The 18,556-nt window shown below is 38.1% G+C and overlaps 1 protein-coding gene across 3 annotated transcripts in view; it reads left to right on the top strand.

Annotated features, from left to right (window-relative positions):
* Adarb2 (adenosine deaminase RNA specific B2 (inactive)) overlaps positions 1–18,556 on the top strand; it is a 549,151-nt gene that overhangs the window by 59,133 nt on the left and 471,462 nt on the right. The gene's annotated exons all lie outside the window — the stretch shown is intronic.

Here is an 18,556-nt window from a genome sequence, read left to right as displayed (position 1 = left end):
ATCTACAATAATAATTTTTAAGTGATTTGTTTCTGTAACCACTACTAAAAGGTGAATTATTTTGAAATTGTCATCATCATGCTTTTGCTTGTTTGAATGAATTAGCCTCTTAAATATTTCCCTTAAGAAAACAAATCTATGAATACTTGTATAGGATATTCTAACTCCTAGACTTTGGTAATAAGTTGCTTGCTTAAGAAGTACAGCAAAATGTGTGCATGTGTACATGTGTGGTTGTATGTTTTTTGTGTATATAAATAAATCATTTGTTGTGTACTTGTTATTATATATATATGATTATGATATATATACACACACACTTTGCCATTATAATAATATTTGTGTTTTTAGAATTTAAGCTTTCCCAGTGCCAAGATTATAGGCTTTTTAAGTTATTCATCAACTCTCTGGTCAGTATCATGAACCCTGAAAGATGCTACATCTGTAAGAAGCTGAGATGAAGTGTGTTTGGTTCAGTGACAGTTACAGTTTGAGGCAGAAACAGATACTGTCATTCATTCTGATTCTGTGTTCTGTCTATTAGTATCTCCTGAAAGTGATACTGATAAAACCTGATGAGCAGCAGATGAAATCCTGAGGGTTTTTTTGTTTTTGTTTTTGTTTTTTTTTGGTGCCGGGGATTGAACTCGGGTCCTTGCGCTTGCGCAGCAGGCAGCGAAACCACTGAGCTAAATCCCTGGCCCCCGACTTTAACAATATGTTTTCCTCTCACTGATTTGTGAATCACCCTCAGTAATTACTCTCCATTTCTAGCATTTGCTGTCTTATTTGTAAAATGATACATATTCCATAAGAGATTTATTCCGCATAGAAAACAAGATGTAGAAGTTACTGAATCTGCATTAGGAGGAGGGAAAAAGGAAAAGCAGATACTACAAGGCAGAGTGTGAGGTAGCAGACAGTAGGCACAAGAGGAGAATGTGTGCACCACCTGTTGGAGCCAAACCCTCCTCCCAGACAAGACTGGATTTGCCTCTCCCTACTTAGTGCTATGCCCTTAGCTTGTTTGTAATTTTGAGGTAATCAACAGCACTGACTCAAGAAATACCCATTACAAACTTCACATTATTAGGATTAAGTCTCAGTAAATGTAGAAGAGAGCAAATCAGAAGTGTCAAAAACAAGAGAGAAGTTAATTTCCTGCTTTAACAAGTGCAGAGGTGTGTCATCAGAGTAGATATGAGGCTCTGTGAGGTAAAGAAGGGATCTCCGGTCCTGTCTTACTGCTGAAGCTGGCTCCTATTCACCACACTGGAGTTTCAGCTATCAGCCTTACAGAACAGTCTGGGAACTAGGTGGCTCAGTAGCCTCCCAGAATCCTCCTGGGAAGTCTATACATTGTTCTTTCTGGCATCCTGCATAAAACAAGAACTGCTAGCTGCAAAGGAGGATAGAATAAATGGTCTTAGCTCTATACAGGAGAACACTAAGGAAAGAGAAGACAATGAACAGAGCAGGTGACCTCCTGTCCCTGCTCCAGTCTATGTATTACCTTTCATGAACCATGCTGGGTCTGGGCCCCAAGCAGTATCAGGAGTATATGAATAGATAGCAAATGTGTTGCTAAAAAACCTTGTTTGGTGAATAAGATTTCTAAAGTATAACCATGAAACCCAAATGGGGAGGACATGCTTTGTATTGATTCAACATCAACAACCCAACCCCTGAGCTTGCAAATAAATTCACAACATGTGCTATTGGAAAGATTAAACCAGATGCAGTGGGCAGCTCATTACAATTTGTTAACAAACACAACCTGGGCATCACCTGGTTTGGTGCTAACCAGTATTACCCATTTCATAAACAAAAACATAAGACCACATATGTATCCCCTCCAATAAAAAGCCATGGTAAAGGAGTTCTTGTGAGATTTAGAAGACCTACCAAAGTTTGAAGGAAGGTAAGAAACAGATCACAAAGTTTCAGAGTTCTCAACATGAGTGATAAGATGAGCACAGGAAGACAACAGACTCTTCTTGGGATCCTCATCACCCCAGAAACAGGCTCAGTCACTCAAGAGAGAAGAAACAAGAGGAGGACATAAGAACAGACAGCAGGGCTAGAAATTATGTTTGAAAAGTGGAAGTGTGGCAGGAAGATGAAATTACCTGCATTTGACCTTTTTTTCTTCCATATATAGAATTTGAAATTCCATTTAAAAATCAAAATAAGAAAAAGTCATGAGATGTGTAGCTGACTCACTCAGTAGATGTGTAATAAATGTTTTTCACATTTATCTATGACACTGACTTTCTGCCTCCTCCACCCCTTCCAGGTGTCTGAGTTCCCCATTGTCTGAAAGAATTCCTTGTCAGGGTTCTTGTGCAGACATCCTAATCACTGGCTTGTAATCATTCTTTTATCAAATCAAGCGGTACATGACAAGAAGCAAAAACAGACCGAGCAGTTCAGGAAATCTGAAGCCTGGTCCTGGCTCTGCACTTATGGCCTATGCAGTATTTATGAAGCTATGGCTTTGCTGAGCCTCAGTACCCTAAGCTATAGTGAAAATCACTGAACTTCGTGAGGACTTGCAAACCCCGTGTTTCCAGGCACCAGGCAGAATGCAGGAAGGGATAGAGCAGCGCAGATATCATACAAAGGAGGTGGAAACCATTGGTACCATGGGCAGAGACACGCTGGTCCCTGTCAGCCAGCCATAGGGCCAGGGAAGCCAGATCTGATTTTTTTTCCCCTGGGGAGGTAATAATCCAATTGTAATGTTAAAATTCTTGATTTTTAAATTGGCATCATTAAAATGTTTAAAAATAATGTGCCCAAGTCCAAATACACCTGCTACTGGATTCAGCCCTCTGAAGACACTTGCTCAATCTTTGAGAAATATGTTACTTTACTACTAAAATTCAATGTGCATGAAGAAAACCTTGATCAATAACCGGCTATACAAAACCTTCCACATATCATTTTTAAATAACAAGATCAGGTTTATTGCTCTGGGTTAAATCAGAGGAGACGGGACTGTGGAGGGGATGAATATACTCTTCTTCAGGGAGCTAGTGGAAGCTGACCCAGAATGCTGTGGCTCTACTGATCACATGCTCTGGACTGGGGCGCTCAGTGAAGTACTCGGTACCACTCAGTGCTAGGGAGGGGTCCTCTTCCCCTCCGTGCACCCTATAAGGTCACCTTCCAGATCTCAGCACAAAGATGGGGGCTATAGTGCTGGTCAAACTTTTATCTTCTCATGACACAATATGAAAATTCTACCCAAACTTATTGAATATTAATAGAGAAAAAATATAGGTTTACTACAGACTAAATTAAAAATATTTTTTTCCAAGTACTTTAAATCTTTAGTGCAGAGAGTTCCATGTGGCCATACCATCCTTGCTGGAATCTCAGAAACTTACTAGATCTCTGAGCAATGTAAGACATTACCAGTTTTCTTTTAGTGTCTGTGCATGTGTGTATCTGCATATGAGTGTGTGTGTGTGTGTATAAGGTGCCTGTGTTTCTTTCATAAAAGGTCAATATGTGTGAGAGTCTTCCACCTCCCCTGATACAGCCAATCCTGGGCATCCAGCTGTCTCTGAGACTTCCATTTCCTTCTTGGAATTGATACCAACCCATCTCTGAAGACACATGTAGCATTGTTCTCTCAAGATCTTGTTAAAGCTTTACATAGATCATTCCAGAATTGCTGTGAAGCCTCTAAAACCAAAATTGTCTTTATGATGCAATGGGAGCTGCCCAGCCTCACCTGCAGAACTCAGTGTCTGTGGACCCCCCCAGGTCTGATTGGGCTCCCTGTACTCTTGGATTTACATGGAGGGAGTAAACAAGCAGGACAACACGTATGTTCCCAAGACTGAAAGCAAATAGGTAGATGAGGTTTGCAGATTCTGGTGCTCTTCCTGGAGGGACACTAAGCACCATGAGAATGTGTGTTCTACATAAAAGAAAAAGGAGCAGGGGGGAGACTTGTCTGGGGGGCATTTAATCCATCAGTTTAGCATGTGCCCAAGACTAAGGTGCACTCACTTTGAGCAGCACACAGCATATGTTCACGTTCTTGTCCTTATATCATCAAGCTTGAAGCTGCCTAGAGCTCAGCTTACTTCATAAAACCTTCGCTGTACTCCTAATTCCTCCATCACTATCCTCCATGAGGAGCACTCAGAAGACAGATCAACCTCAATTTAACAGAAATGTTCTCTAAGCAGAAAAAAGGGGAGACTATTTTATTTTAAAAATTAAAATCCTAAGATATTAAAATGCATTTTGCCTACATTAAAAATATATGAAACATAAATCAGCTTTTGCTTGGAGACTCAGGCTTATCATTATGAAAATCAGTTAGCACAAGTTGCAGCAGATCTGGGTACAATGGGGCTTCTGAAATTTTGAAGACATTTGATCTTGCATTATATAGCCTTGCTATTCTATTTCTTTTACTGTCAGGTTGCATACTAGCCCCTCTGCTGCTCCTAATTGATAAGTTTGAGTGTGTTGAGAATTTAAAGACCAAGAATTCAAGCTTTTTATACGTTTATTTAAAATATTAGCAAGTTGTCTCTGAACTTATATTTAAGGGCCTTCCTAAGAAGTAACAGCACAGGTGTCAGCACCTAATATTGAGCAGTTTATTTTGACTATTCAGATGCCCCTAAAGTGTCATTTCTGGAAAAACAAAATTGTCATAGATCTGAGTTCTAATAGGCTGTAACAAATGTAAAAGAAAAATCACATCAGGCAACTCAATCAAGAAGGACTTTATTTAAAGTTATTGCAATAGGAGAAAAAGATGAAAGCCACTCTGGCCACTGGGAGCCAGTGAGGCATTATAGAGCCAAATGGCAAGGTAAAGGAGTAGATGGAAAATTACTAAGACAACCTTGGATACTATTATGACAGGAAACAGTTCTCAATAAACTAGTTTAGCAGGGTTACTGTTAGAACTGACCCTGGAAGGCCAAAAACAAGACCTAATCCAGACAAAGCCCATAGAAGCCCAACCAGTATTGGTCAAGAAGAATATCTTTGTCAAAAGGGAGAACTCATCTGAGATTCTAGCCCATCCTACTTTTAACAGGGGCACACAAGTAGGGCTCCATTCGTATGTTAGGCTTAGTGCTTTTATCTACAGATGGGATTCGGTCCTGAAACGGTTATTAAACTTGAAAGATAGTTCTTGTGAAGTTCAAGAAGAGGACTAATACAAATGAAAATCAGAATTTTATCATTACATGCAGAAATCACTAGGGATAACCCAAATATGGCACTAATTTGTGGCTTTTTAGGACAATTGAGCAGCACTCTTGTTTATCTAAGGGCTTGCAACAAATAATTTAGGCCCTATTTTGAAGCCTACTAAATGTGGGCTACTTAAACTGTCAAGTGTCCTCCAATTATGGTAAACATCCCTTTGAATATTCAGCTGTGAAAACAAGCATGGCTCAGTTCCACCGCAGATCAGAAAATTGCTTCATTCACTTCTTTTCAGCAATGACTGTTTATAAACGGATGATTTATTTTCTTTGAACTAACTCAGGTATTATCTCCAAAAGGAAAATATATTTTATTAGGAAATATGTTTATGAAGAACCCCATTTGTAATTTGTTGCATAATTTTACTTATATGATATATGAGTCCAAATGAAACATACCAAATTTGAATGTCTTTGCAGTCCTTAAAACTAGCTAAATGGAGAGTCTGCATGCTTTATAGCCCTCATAAAACATGTTCTTCAGTCTTGATACCTAAAGAAAAGAGAGAAAGAGATTCAGAGAGATGTTAGGTAAAGCTCATGGTAACTTATTATCATGTGATATTTAAGATAGTGTTTACTTCATCATCCTATGCTTTTCAATGAGATGAGATCATTGAATCTCTGGTTTCAGATTAAATTCTGTTTGAGACAATCTATGCAAATAATCTTTTGAATAAATGCACTTATTTAAATGTAAAAATATTTCCTAAAGTATAATAAAAATATTTTCTAAATATAACTAATTATGCAGATGTTAATTTCCTAATAATAACTGAAAAAAATCCCTCTTAATTTTAGTAGTAAATTTTAGAAGTAAAACTTCATTTTAGGGATCATTTCACAATCTACACAAATTCTGAAAGTATATAAACTCTTATTTCTTTGTCAAAAATTCCTATGCAACCTTTTAGCAGTTAGATCTATAAAACCCTTGACCTATCTCAATTTGCTGAATATATAATATCAAATAATTGCAAAAGTAGTTTTCAAAGCTGGTGGCATTAAGTATTGGTCCTCTTAAAAGGCTATGATTCTCGAAGAGTTGTTTTTTCAAAAGAATAAATAAAATTGATAAATGCTTGGTCAATCTTATCAAAAAAAAAGGAAAGAAAAGGCTCAAATACATGCAATTAGGAACAAAAAAGATGAAGTCACAACAGATCCAGCAAAAATCCAGAAGACCATCAGTACCTTCTTCGAGAACCTGTACTCTAATGAAATGGAAAACACAGAGGAAATGGACAGATTTCTAGATACATATGAATTACCAAAGTTGAATGAAGAAGATAGAAAAATTCTGAATACTGCAATTACAATCAGTGAAGTTGAAAATGTACTTAAAAATTTAACAACAAAGAAAAGCCCAGGTCCTGATGGCTTCACTGCTGAATTCTACCAAACATATAGAGAAGAACTATTGCCGCTACACTTTAAACTTTTCAATGAAATTGAAAGGGAAGCAATACTTCCGAATTCATTTCTGGAAGCAAGTATTACTTTGATTCCAAAACCAGGGAAAGAATGAACCAAAAAAAGAGAACTACAGACCAATCTCCCTAATGAACATAGATGCAAAAATCTTCAATAAGATACTGTCAAAGAGAATACAGAGGGTCATCAAGAAGATCATACACTCTGACCAAGTCGGATTTATCCCAGGGATGCAAGGATGGTTCAACATCCATAAATCAATAAATGTAATATACTATATTAACAGAGTCAAGGACAAAAAAACATGATCATCTCAATAGATGCAGAAAAAGCATTCAACAAAATTCGACACCTGTTCATGATAAAAAAAAAATCCTAGAGAAAATTGGAATAAAGGGTCTTTATCTCAACTTGGTAAAGGCTATCTATGAAAAACCAACAGCCAACATCATAATAAATGGTCAAACCTTCACACTAAAATCAAGAATAAGACAAGATGCCCACTATCACCACTCCTGTTCAATATAGTTTTGGAAACATCAGCCACAGCAATTAGACAAGAGAAGTAAATAAAAGGAATAAAGATAGGAAAGAAAGAAGTTAAGCTGTCATTATTTACTGACAATATGATACTCATGTAGAAGGCTCAAAAAACTTTGCCAAAAGACTTCTAGACTTAATTGACAGATTCAGCACACTAGCTGGATATAAGGTCAACATTCAAAAATCAATAGCTTTCTTGTACACAAAAAGCAGACTCACTGAAAGAGAAATTGGGAAACAATCCCTTTCACAATAGCATCCAAAAAAAAAATGAAATATCTAGGAATCAATCTAACAAAGGAAGCAAAAGACCTCTACGTTGATAACTACAGCACTCTGAAAAAAGAGATCAAAGAGGATATAAGAAAATGGAAAGACATCCCCTGTTCCTGAGTAGGAAGAACCAATATAATGAAAATGGCCATACTTCTAAAACTGCTATATAGATTCAATGCAATCCCGATTGAAGTCCCTACAACATATTTCACAGAACTTGAGAAAACAATCCAAAAGTTCATCTGGAATCAGAAGAGACCTAGAATAGAAAAGCAATTCTAGGCAACAGAGACATGGCAGGGGTGTCACAATTCCCAACTTGAAACTGTACTACAAAGTCACTGTGATAGAAACAGCATGGTACTTGCAAAGAAACAGACCTGAGGATCAGTGGAATAGATTAGAAGATGCAGAAAAATCTCCAGACATACTCAGCTACCTCATCTTTGACAAAGGAGCCAACCATCCTCACTGGGGGAAAGATAGCCTCTTTAATAAACGGTGTCAGAAAAACTGGATTTCAACCTGCCAAAGATTAAAATTAGATCCCTATCTTTCACCATGCACTAAACAAAAATAAAAGTGAATTAAAGATCTAAATATTAAAATAGAAACACTCAACTTGCTGAAAGATAAGTTAGGTAGAACTCTCAAAGACATTGGCATAGAAAAGGACTCTATGAACAAATCCTCAGTAGCACAGGAACTAGCACAATGAATCAACAACTGGGATCTCATCTTATTAAAAAGCTTCTGCACTGCAAGAGAAACCACCAACAGAGCTAACAGACAACCTATAATGTGGGAAAAAAATTTTACCTGAAGTTCCTCAGATAAAGGTCTACTATCTAGAATATATAAAGAAATGAAAAAAATCAGAACCCCCAAATTTAAAGACCCAATTCAAAAATGGGCATCTGAAATGAACAGACATTTCTCAGACAAAGAAGTAAAAGCAGCAAATAAACATATGAAAAAATGTTCAACATCACTGGTCATTCAAGAGATGCAGATGAAAACAACACTGAGATTCCACCTCACCCCAGAAAGAATGGCTGCTATCATGAAATCAACCAACAAAAAATGCTGGTGGGGTTGTGAAAGGAACCCTCCTTCATTGTTGCTGGGAGTGCAGGTTGGTGCAACCACTGTGGAAATCAATATGGAGATACTTCAAACAAGTAGGATTGGAAGTCCCATTTGACCCAGGCATTCCTCTGCTAGGTATCTTCCCAAAAGAATTAAAAGAATCATACCACAGTGGTATATGTGCACCCATGTTTATAGTGGCACAGTTTGTAATAGCTAAAACTTGGAAACAGCCAAATTGCCCATCAACTGGAGACTGGATAAAGAAGATGTGTTTTTTTTTAATAAGATGGAATACTACTCAGCCATGAAGAATGAGAAACTAGAGACATTTATAGCTAAGTGGATGCACATTGAGGCCATACACTTAAGTGAAATAAATAAGACACACATGTGTAAATACCAAATAGTTTCTCTGGTGTGAAAAACTAAAAGTGTAAATAAGAATCAAAACGTATAATTGATATTGTGAAATAGGAAGAAAATATCTAAAGGAATTGGGGAAATGGAGGAGCAAAGGAAAGAAGGGAAAAGAAAATATGAGAAAAGGAAAAACATGGAAACAAAGTCTTTGTAAATAGGGAAGGGTAGAAAGGGTAAAGGGAGGGCAGGGGAATGCGGAAAAAATGAGAACCAAGATACATCATGTAAAGGTACACGATCCCAATGAGGAATGTAGCACCAGGGATTTAGCTCAGTGGTTCCACTGCCTGCCTCACAAGTGCAAGGTCCTGAGTTCGATCCCCAGTACCAAAAATAAAAAGAAAGAAATTATCAAATCCAATGAGGAATGTAACTGTACTGTATAACTAAAATGTACCCATAAACTAAATGGGGAAAATAAGCCTATGATTCTTTTTCTTTTTAATTGGCACATAATAATTACACATATTTTGGGGGTAGAGTGTAATAATTGGATACATGAATACAATGTATAATGATCAAATCAGAGTGATTAGCATTTCCATCTCCTTAAATATTTATCATTCCTTTGTATAAACTCTTCTCCTCTAGTTCTTTATAAAATATGTACTAAATTGTTACAAACTATAATCACTCTATTATACTTGATGTTGCTGTTCTTCATAATGGAAAACTTCTTTTAATTTTCCTAAGTAAAATGTGATCCAGAGAATACAGATCTGTCATGTAGTAAAGACCTGCCCGATTATAGGAACCATGGAGTGAAGAATGTAAAAAGTATCTGTTAAACTCTACTCCTGCAGATGCTGACTTGAGGTGGAGCTGGAGCTAAGAAAGATAGAAGCATAAAAGGCTATAGCTGAACTATCCTGACATATGGGCCAAACGAGGCATAAGGCTTTGTGATGCCTTTACTTGCCTTTAGAGTTATGCAGTGTATTTTCCCCCTCATTGGGAATCAAAGCCCCATAGAAGAGCATTCTCTCTCCGGGACTTCCAAGAGACATCTCCATCTTCCCCTCCCCCCCCAATGACATCCCTACCCAGTACAATCACCTTGCATTTCTGTACTTTTTTTTTAATCTCCTCCTGATAGAGGGCTTAGACTTCTCTGTGCTGCTTCCTAACTGCTGACATTTTCTTACATCAGGAATGATAACTTCTTGGCATGGGGTGCAGTTCAAAGAGCCCTGGATTGGAGCTAAATGGTCAGATGCCACCATTAACCCATCTACTCTGAGGTGAGGCACTGGTCTGGGTGACTAGACCTCCTGAACTTCAATTGGCTCGTGTGAAATGGAAGGTGTTTTTCCAGTTCCTCCCCAAGGCTTATTCATTTCTCCTAAATTAGGTGTGGATGCAAATGTGCTTTTTCCCCTTGACTGAAAAGTGTTCCCACACATTAGCCCCATCGTCTGTTTCTACAGCCCCTCTTCATGACCAAACACAGAGTGGGCATACAATCCCCACTGGATGTGCTTTCTGAATTATCTGGAAATGATCATGGAGGTTTTATATTAACTGTTATGCAAAGCCTTAAATATTAAGGAAAGATCTAGGGCAATAAGCAAAGGAGCCAGGGGAAATAACCAAAATTAAAGATGTTGAAGTTGGAAGTTAGCAATGACCTAAGCTTTTTTTCATCTTCTTTCTTAATTATGGCTCCACTACTTCCTGTGGGAAAAGACAAATTCTTAATACAAGAAGTTCTGGTAACTTTAGTCATTTTAGTGATAAAATACAGAGGATTCTTCCACCTTGCCTCTGGTAAAGGTGTTCATATGAAAAACTTTGAATTTCATGATTTTTCTTTTCCTTTGGGCTCCCAAGTGTCATCTATTGTCTTTATTTTCTCTCTGTTTCTTCTCCCCTCTCATTCTAAGCATTTCAGCCCATACAATTCAGCTGGGCATAGAACTACTCTTGACAATGCTTTAGAAGGCATTTTAGAATGTAAGTAATGTTATGTGATAGAGAGAAAGTGCCATGGGGTGGAAAGAATACAGGCTTCTGAGTCAACCAAATTTGAGTTTCAACTTCTGCTCTTGCTCTTTGCTGACTGTGATCTTTGGAAAGTTACTTAACCTTCCTTGTCTTCATTTCTTATCAGCAAGAGAGAGATAATATTACATACCTAGCAGGTCACTGAGATGATTAAATAAGATGATGAATATAAAAAATGTAGCACATGACATGCATTGAACGAATGGTGACTCTATTTATCAACTAATTGAAATGTCATTAGTAAAATGCAATTTCCTGAACCATGAAATCTCCTAAAAAGGAAGACCTGGTAGCAACATTCTATAGGTCAATAATAGGGAACATTTTAGAGACTGAGAGCCCCAACTGCAACCCAAAACACATTTATTTATTACAAAGTGCCAACACTCCCATTAAACCTGAATGTTTTGCTGGTGGGGTGATGCTGGGGCAGCTTGGATTGCCAGCCAACAGAGAAGGCTCTGGGTGCCTGCTGTAGCACACATGCCGTAGGTTTTCCACCACTGGTACAGGCCAATATTAGTTACTGGTGGGAATGTAAAATTCTGCAGCCACATTGGAAGACAGTTTGGAAGTTTCCTACATAGTCATGCATAATCTTACCATACTACCCAGCAGTCATGCTCTTTGATATTAACCCAAATGAGTTTAAAGCTTATGTCGACAGAAAAACTTGAACATGAAAGTTTGCAGCAGCTTTATTCATAATCTCCAAACTGGCAAGCAACCAAGATGTTCTTCAGTGGCTGAATGGACAAATTGTGGTACATTGAGGCAATGCAAAATTATTTAGCACTAAGAAGAAATGAACTATCAACTCATGAAAAGATATGGAATTTAAATTACATTACAAGTTAAAGAGGACAATCTGAAAAGACTACGTATTCAATTATTCCAATTGTAGATATTCCAGAAAGGTAGAACTATAGAAAGAGTAAAAACATTATGGTTTCTCAGGGGTCGGGAAAGGAGAAGGATGTACAGGAGAAACAAAGGATTCTTGGGGAAATAAATATATTTATACAATAATTGATAACATGTGCTACTATAAATAGCATTGATACTGTAAATAGATAGCATTTGTTAAACCCATAGAAATGTACAACAAAAAGAATAAGCCAAAGTGTAAATTTAGTTAATCATTCGGCCTCAATATTGCTTCCTTATTCATAACAGATGTACCACATTGATTGGTAATGTGAACAATCAAGGAAAATATGTGCCAGGGGAGAGGGTGTATGGGGACTTTATGTACTTTCCACTCAATTCTTCTGTAAACCTGAAACTGCTCTAATAATAGTCCATTCATTTAAAACACACTTTAGTTACATGCTATAAAAATTTATTAAACAAATGTATGAAATAATTAAATCAAACTTTACAAGTAATCACATACATACTCCAGGGACTTTAATTTAGCTTCACTCTAAAATACACCTGTACACAGAGATGTTGTATACATACTCTGGTGTCTTGCCAATACTTAGAGTTTTTGTGCGAGCAAATGTCTGATCAGTAGATAACCACAGCAGGGACAGCATACTGTGCATCAGGAAATGTGTTTTCTCCTTCCAAGAGAGTAGAGTCAGTGCTAGGGGTGATCATCTAGGGAACCACATTTCCCAGCATCCCCTGCATCCAGTGGTCACATGACTACTCATGGGGGGAAAATGAGCAGAAAGTATATGGATCCTTTCCATGGAAGGACTTCTTGGTAGCCTGTGATTCTTCTTATGCTGGCTTTTTTCTTTGACCATCCGGAACCAATGAATGTCAAGGAGCTGTAGTTGACTACCAAGCCCAACTTGCTCTGAGGATCATCATCCAGATTCAACAGTACCTTGGGCAAGAGAGAAGCATATTTAGTTTCTGTAACTGTAGTTAAGTCACCAAATGCAGTGGCTTGAAACATCACTTATACCTCATTGTTTCATGGTGCAGAAGTGTAGTCATGGTGTAGTTCAGCTGCATTCACAGAGGTAAGGTCAAATATGTGGATTGGTGAGGCTCCTTATAGACCCTCTAGGGAGGTCCCACCTCAGTCAAAGTGGTGGCTGAATTCATTTCTCTGAGACTATAGGACTGACACCTCATTCCTTCCTGTCAGCTCAGGGGGAGCCCTGGCTTCTAGAGGCTTCCTAAACACACTCTTTCTCATCATTTCCATGTGGCCCCCTGAACTGTACTGGGCTGGTCTTCTTCCGCCTTGAAATCTCTCTGATGTTAGAGGGACAAAATTCTCCAATTGTAATGGTGATAACATCTCAGATGATCCAAGATAGCTCCCCTCTCTAGGAAGCTTAACTGCATCCCCAGAGGCTCTTTGGCCAGGCAAGGTAACACATTTAGGTCCCAGGGCTTAGAGTGTGAACCCCTTTACTAGACCATTGTGCTTCCCAAGCATGTGCTAGGACAAACCACTGTCATTTGGGCTTTATCTGTTAATCCATCTAATGATGCCCCAGTACAATCACCTCCCCTTTATTTGGCCTAATTCATTTCTCTCAGCCTGTTTTGTCCCACTCCCTCGGTAGCAGTGAAAGTTGATGGAACTAGAGGAAAGGTCTTGGGGCATGAGAGACTTGTGTTACTATCATTTCTCTGTTCCTTTCTACTTGGGAGATTCAGGGCAAGTTTGCAAATATTAATGTCTTGAGTATCTCATCTATTCATTAGGAATAATGATAATGTTATATGAAAGTTGTTTCGAAGGATGATTATGGATACTTTATTGCTGGCACATATTTACTCAGCGAATGTCAGCTCTGAACAGCATCCTTCCCTCTGCTAAGCTGATAATTTTGTGCAGACTCCTCTATACCCTCACTGCCTCTTTCAGCTGGGGCTTGGGCTCTTCTTGCCTTCTCTACATTTCTTGTGCCTGCTTTGAGCCACCCCACATCATCATTGTCTCTTTGGACTGGTAAGGACAAATACTAAGGCATTCAGTAAAATAAAAATAATGAAGTTAAAGAACCTGGCCCAGTACAGTCAATCTTTCTAATTCTTTCTCTCCTGATGAGATGAGTTGATCTCAGGGCAGGGAAAAAAGGAATAACCTGTGAGACACTGGCCATCTGTGACCTAGTAAACATCTCTAGCTAGGATGTGCAGAAGAGGGAGGAATGTGCCAGTTTACAAAACCCAGAGAAAGTGGCTCGGACTAGGCAGTAGACTGGAAGGAAGGAGAGAGCAAATGCAATCTGAGATCTCAAGTATAAAACCCAAATTTCACAGAATCAAGAAACAAGGGGGCCGGGGATTTAGCTCAGTGGTTTCACTGCCTGCTGCGCAAGTGCAAGGACCCAAGTTCAATCCCCGGTACCGGAAAAAAAAAAAAAAAGAAAGAAAAGAAATAAGTGCACCAGACCAATGCGGGTATGGGCAAGTGAGACACCTGCAGAAACTATTTCCCAGTTCTGACTGTGCTTATTCTCTGCACCTGCTCATCTGATAAATCAGATCCAGATGATGAATCCAGAAAAGACTGGGGAAATATAATAAGGAGATGAATTAACCTGTGTCTGAGTTTTAAGCTGATCATCCTTTGGTGTTCTAGCTGGTAGTGTGAAATCCAGTGGACTATTGAGCCCCAGTCAAGAGCTTTGCATTAGGTCTTTATTATTCATTGTACTGGTGGACACAACGAGCTGCTATTCCCTTCAAGTTCAATTCAAAGCGTTTAGTCCACTATTCTGTAAATTTCCCAGGGATAGGACCTCTGTAACTGTCTTTGTTTCACTCATCGTAATATAATTTTCAGCGTGAAATAAATTCTCAATAAATGTTTGTTGAATCAAAACTAGATAGCACCAATGCTTGTTAACATATCTGCAATAGTTCACCGATGACTTCCGCAGAAGATTAGTGTGTGCTTTGCGTGTGTTCTCAAGAGGACAAGGTGTAAGAGCTGAGAAAATGTGGAGCTTCTCTCCTGCTTTCTTCTCTCTGAGGCTGTAATGGGTGACAGAGGAGGGAGATCAGCTAAGCGGGGGGTCCTGCCCTCAGAAGCTACAAAAAGAGTGAGTTGGATACATTATTGCACAATCTAGTTTAGAGTCAGACAGATGTGAAAAGCAATTGCAGATCTGGTGTCGGATCTGAAAATTGGACTAGAATTACACAGGTTTTAGAGACTAATGGTCCAAGTGTTCCAACCTTCTGGTTACATGTATCTTTTTAGCAGATTTTAGAAATTCATACTAAATGGAACAAGAGTTGGGGCTCCTGGCTCAGCTCCAGGATTCTTTCAGGAAGGAGAAACCTTCTCACTATTACCATTTGAATCTGTGTGCCTGCCCATATTTAAATTTCACTCTATGTTTTTTTGTTCTTACCGTCTTGTTTTGGTTTTTTTCTTTTAATTGTAGCACCAACTGTTAAATGTTTCTCTGTAGCAGAGTTGCAGGGGGGTCTTGTATTCTGTCTGTGTGTCTGGAACTTGCCTTTCTTCTGCTCCTAGACAGGATGGGAATTTGATAAACAGATATACCCGGGGGCAAGCTAGTAAAGATTGCCATTATCATTTATTAAGCAGGTGTTGAATGAATTGGTCTTTTTATCGTAATGCAGATCTACAGTGCAATAGGCAATCCATTTTTCAATTTGGTGTACCGCTGCTGATAAATTAACAGATGTCAATTGATTTTTTTCCCTCTAGTCCCCTGTTTACACCTGACAGGCCATACTTTATAGCTGAACAGTTATTTGAAGTTATAAACATTATAATTAGCAATTTTTTAATTAGGCTGACAATTAACAGGAGATTTGCAAAGCTGCTAATTTGACATGTCATACTCTCTGTAGTGTTTATGTTAACCACAACTTGAGTGAATTCAATTGAACAGAACCACAGTGTCTGGGAAAAAAGCAGTCCCTAAAGGACCTTTCCTCCCCACTTGGCTAGCATCATGGCACATTCGACAGAGAAGTGGAACCTTAGTGAGATTCACAGGGTGACAGTACTGACAGCTTAACTGGAAACAGTAGATGCCCCACAAAAGATTAGCTCAAGGTACACAGCACAAAAGCAGTTCCCATCAATTACATCTGAGGCCAATGCTTCAAAGTCTTGACAATGCAAGGCAGGTTTGTGGCTCTGTTAGGGTTCAAGGACAGGACTCTGACTGGAAACAAAGCAGCTTCCTAGACCTCATGGAAAGGAGACTTTCCACAAGGTGCAGCCACTCTGTGAGGTTCATCACAACCAGCCTGTCTTTTCAGCTAGGAGTTATTTTATGACCATTATGTCCTGCATTGAAAATGATGGAATGAGACAATCAGATATTCAGAAGAGAGGCACATAGACAGATTGTGCCTCTGGGTTCCCAAGGAAGTCCCCAGGTTTACTCTCATTCTGTCCATGTTTTTCTATCAAAGGACACTCTCATTCTGGCTCTCTGATTCTGAGATTCTAAAACAGTAAACTAAGTTTCTAGCGCATATTCTGTTTAAATCCTTCCAGGCTGTCTGAATTCTGTTTCTTGCTCTCAGCTTCCAGCAAAGGAGATGTCACATTCTGCTGGACCCTCAAGAGATTTATGAAAAGGAAATGTGCCATCATTTGTATTTTCCAAGGTGACATAGATGGTGGGGTTTATTATCTCCACAATCTGTCCAAGGCCAAGAGAGTAGGAATGAAATTACTTGAAAGATTTTAATATGAAGAAGAGAAAGTGTTCCCTCTTTATTGCTTTTAAAAAGAAAGAAAAAAAACATTTTAAAGGTAGGGGAATATGGGTTTTTCAAGTTCTGTAAGTTCTTTGCTTTCTTTTCCCAAGGCTGAATCTTGCTTCCAATTTGCAATGAACAAGCCATTAATTAAAATTTGCAGTTCTACTAGATACAACTTATTCAAGTTGAGATGTGCTTTGATTAATAACTTTTTGCTGCTTTCAATTTTTTTGTTTTGAAAATCTAGATCTGAAGAAATTTACCACCTGGAGATACTGAATCTGAAAACCTCCTTTTGAACTTTTCACAAGCCTGCATGCTTCAAAGGTGTGTGTTACTAAAGAATATAACATTGAAAGATTCAGCACCACTGAATTAGAGAAATTCTAAACTTCATGGGAACTTTTGTTAAAAAAAGGGTAGCATTGCTTTAGGAAAAGAGAGTTTCTGATCCCCCCCAGAACATCTTACTTTTTAATAAGTTTGTTTTGTTTTCCTCTGGCTTATCTTTATTCCTCTATTTCATCTCTTGGGGAAAAAAATCAACAGCACTCTCTGGACAGCAGATAGCTTAGCCTTGGGAATAACTTTTATAAACCTTTTATTTACCTTTATAAGGTACCCTTTATATATGAGTGCATTTCTTTTAAATGTATTAATTATGATTATTACAATTAACTTGCTATAAGTGAACAAAGTGACCTTAAAAAGTCCACTTTAAGCACAGAGGGAAATTCTATACACACCCCACCTACTAAACAGCCACATCTCAAATCTTAACTCGCAGTGAAGAACCTAGTGTTAAGAATAAGGTCTCTTATGCAACAAAGAAGGTATCATTCACTAAGTCATATACTTTCTTATAGAGGAACTTCCTTTTCCTCTCCTGCCCACCTTCTCTAACCAGTATGAAAGTCAAATAATCTACTTTTTTACATCTTAGAAAACATCACTTATAAAATTTACCCACTAAGACATCAGAAAGGAATGTGTCTTATCTTTTGGGTTAGGAGGCATGGCATAGGTGGAAAGTAAAATTAGACATGAACCCAGGGAAGCTGGTAGGTGACAATGAATAGAGATTGAGACTGTGAATCCCAGGGTCTCAGGTTGTCTGGGACCCTCAAATAAGCATGAATTGCTCTGAACAGTTTATTAACCCAACAGGAATTATTTCACAATTACTTTCCAGGATATTAATTAATACTCACATGGGTGATTTTGAGCCTTTAAAAATGTTAAATTATGTATTTTCTGTTTTAAAAAGCAGGAATATTATAAAATAATCCCAGAAAAAAGTTACTGAAAATGCTTACAATTATATATAGACTTCATCCATAAATGGGTTAAATTCACTACCTGAAAGATTAAATGTGAGCATTATTTTATCTCCATAAAGTTAGATAAATGAGACATACTTTCTATGTAACACTGTGACACACAAGACTCAAAGCTTACTTCAAAACAAATTTTATTGAAAGTTACTAATTTATATGTTCATTTGTAATGCAAATATAAAGAGTATATACTTTCCTCCCTTCAGGAGGTACTTTGACATCTACAATGCTAACTCTGAACAGGATGCTGTTTAAATTAGTCAAATCTTGTCGGTCTCAGCACTGGTAACTTCAAAGGGACACCAACCACAAATTTCTTGCTGAAAGTGCCCATGATCATGAGGACATTTTTTTAATAAAATGGCATTCTCCAGCTTTTGGTGTTTTTTTTTTAATTCCACTGTTTCTAATGTGGCTTTCCATCTCTTCTGTAGAATTGGTCCAAATGCTGACCTTTGACCTAGAAAATAGAATATTTGAAAGTACAACAGATTTCAGTACTCTTTTGCTGTGATGGATAAATGCATA

The sequence above is a fragment of the Heterocephalus glaber genome, unplaced genomic scaffold (assembly GCF_053883595.1).
Source record: "Heterocephalus glaber isolate CG9 unplaced genomic scaffold, H.glaber_assembly_v1.0 deba00001472, whole genome shotgun sequence".
Taxonomy (NCBI): Eukaryota; Metazoa; Chordata; class Mammalia; order Rodentia; family Bathyergidae; genus Heterocephalus; species Heterocephalus glaber.
The sequence above is the reverse complement of the archived record's forward strand: the minus strand, read 5'-3'. Positions and strand labels throughout refer to the sequence as shown.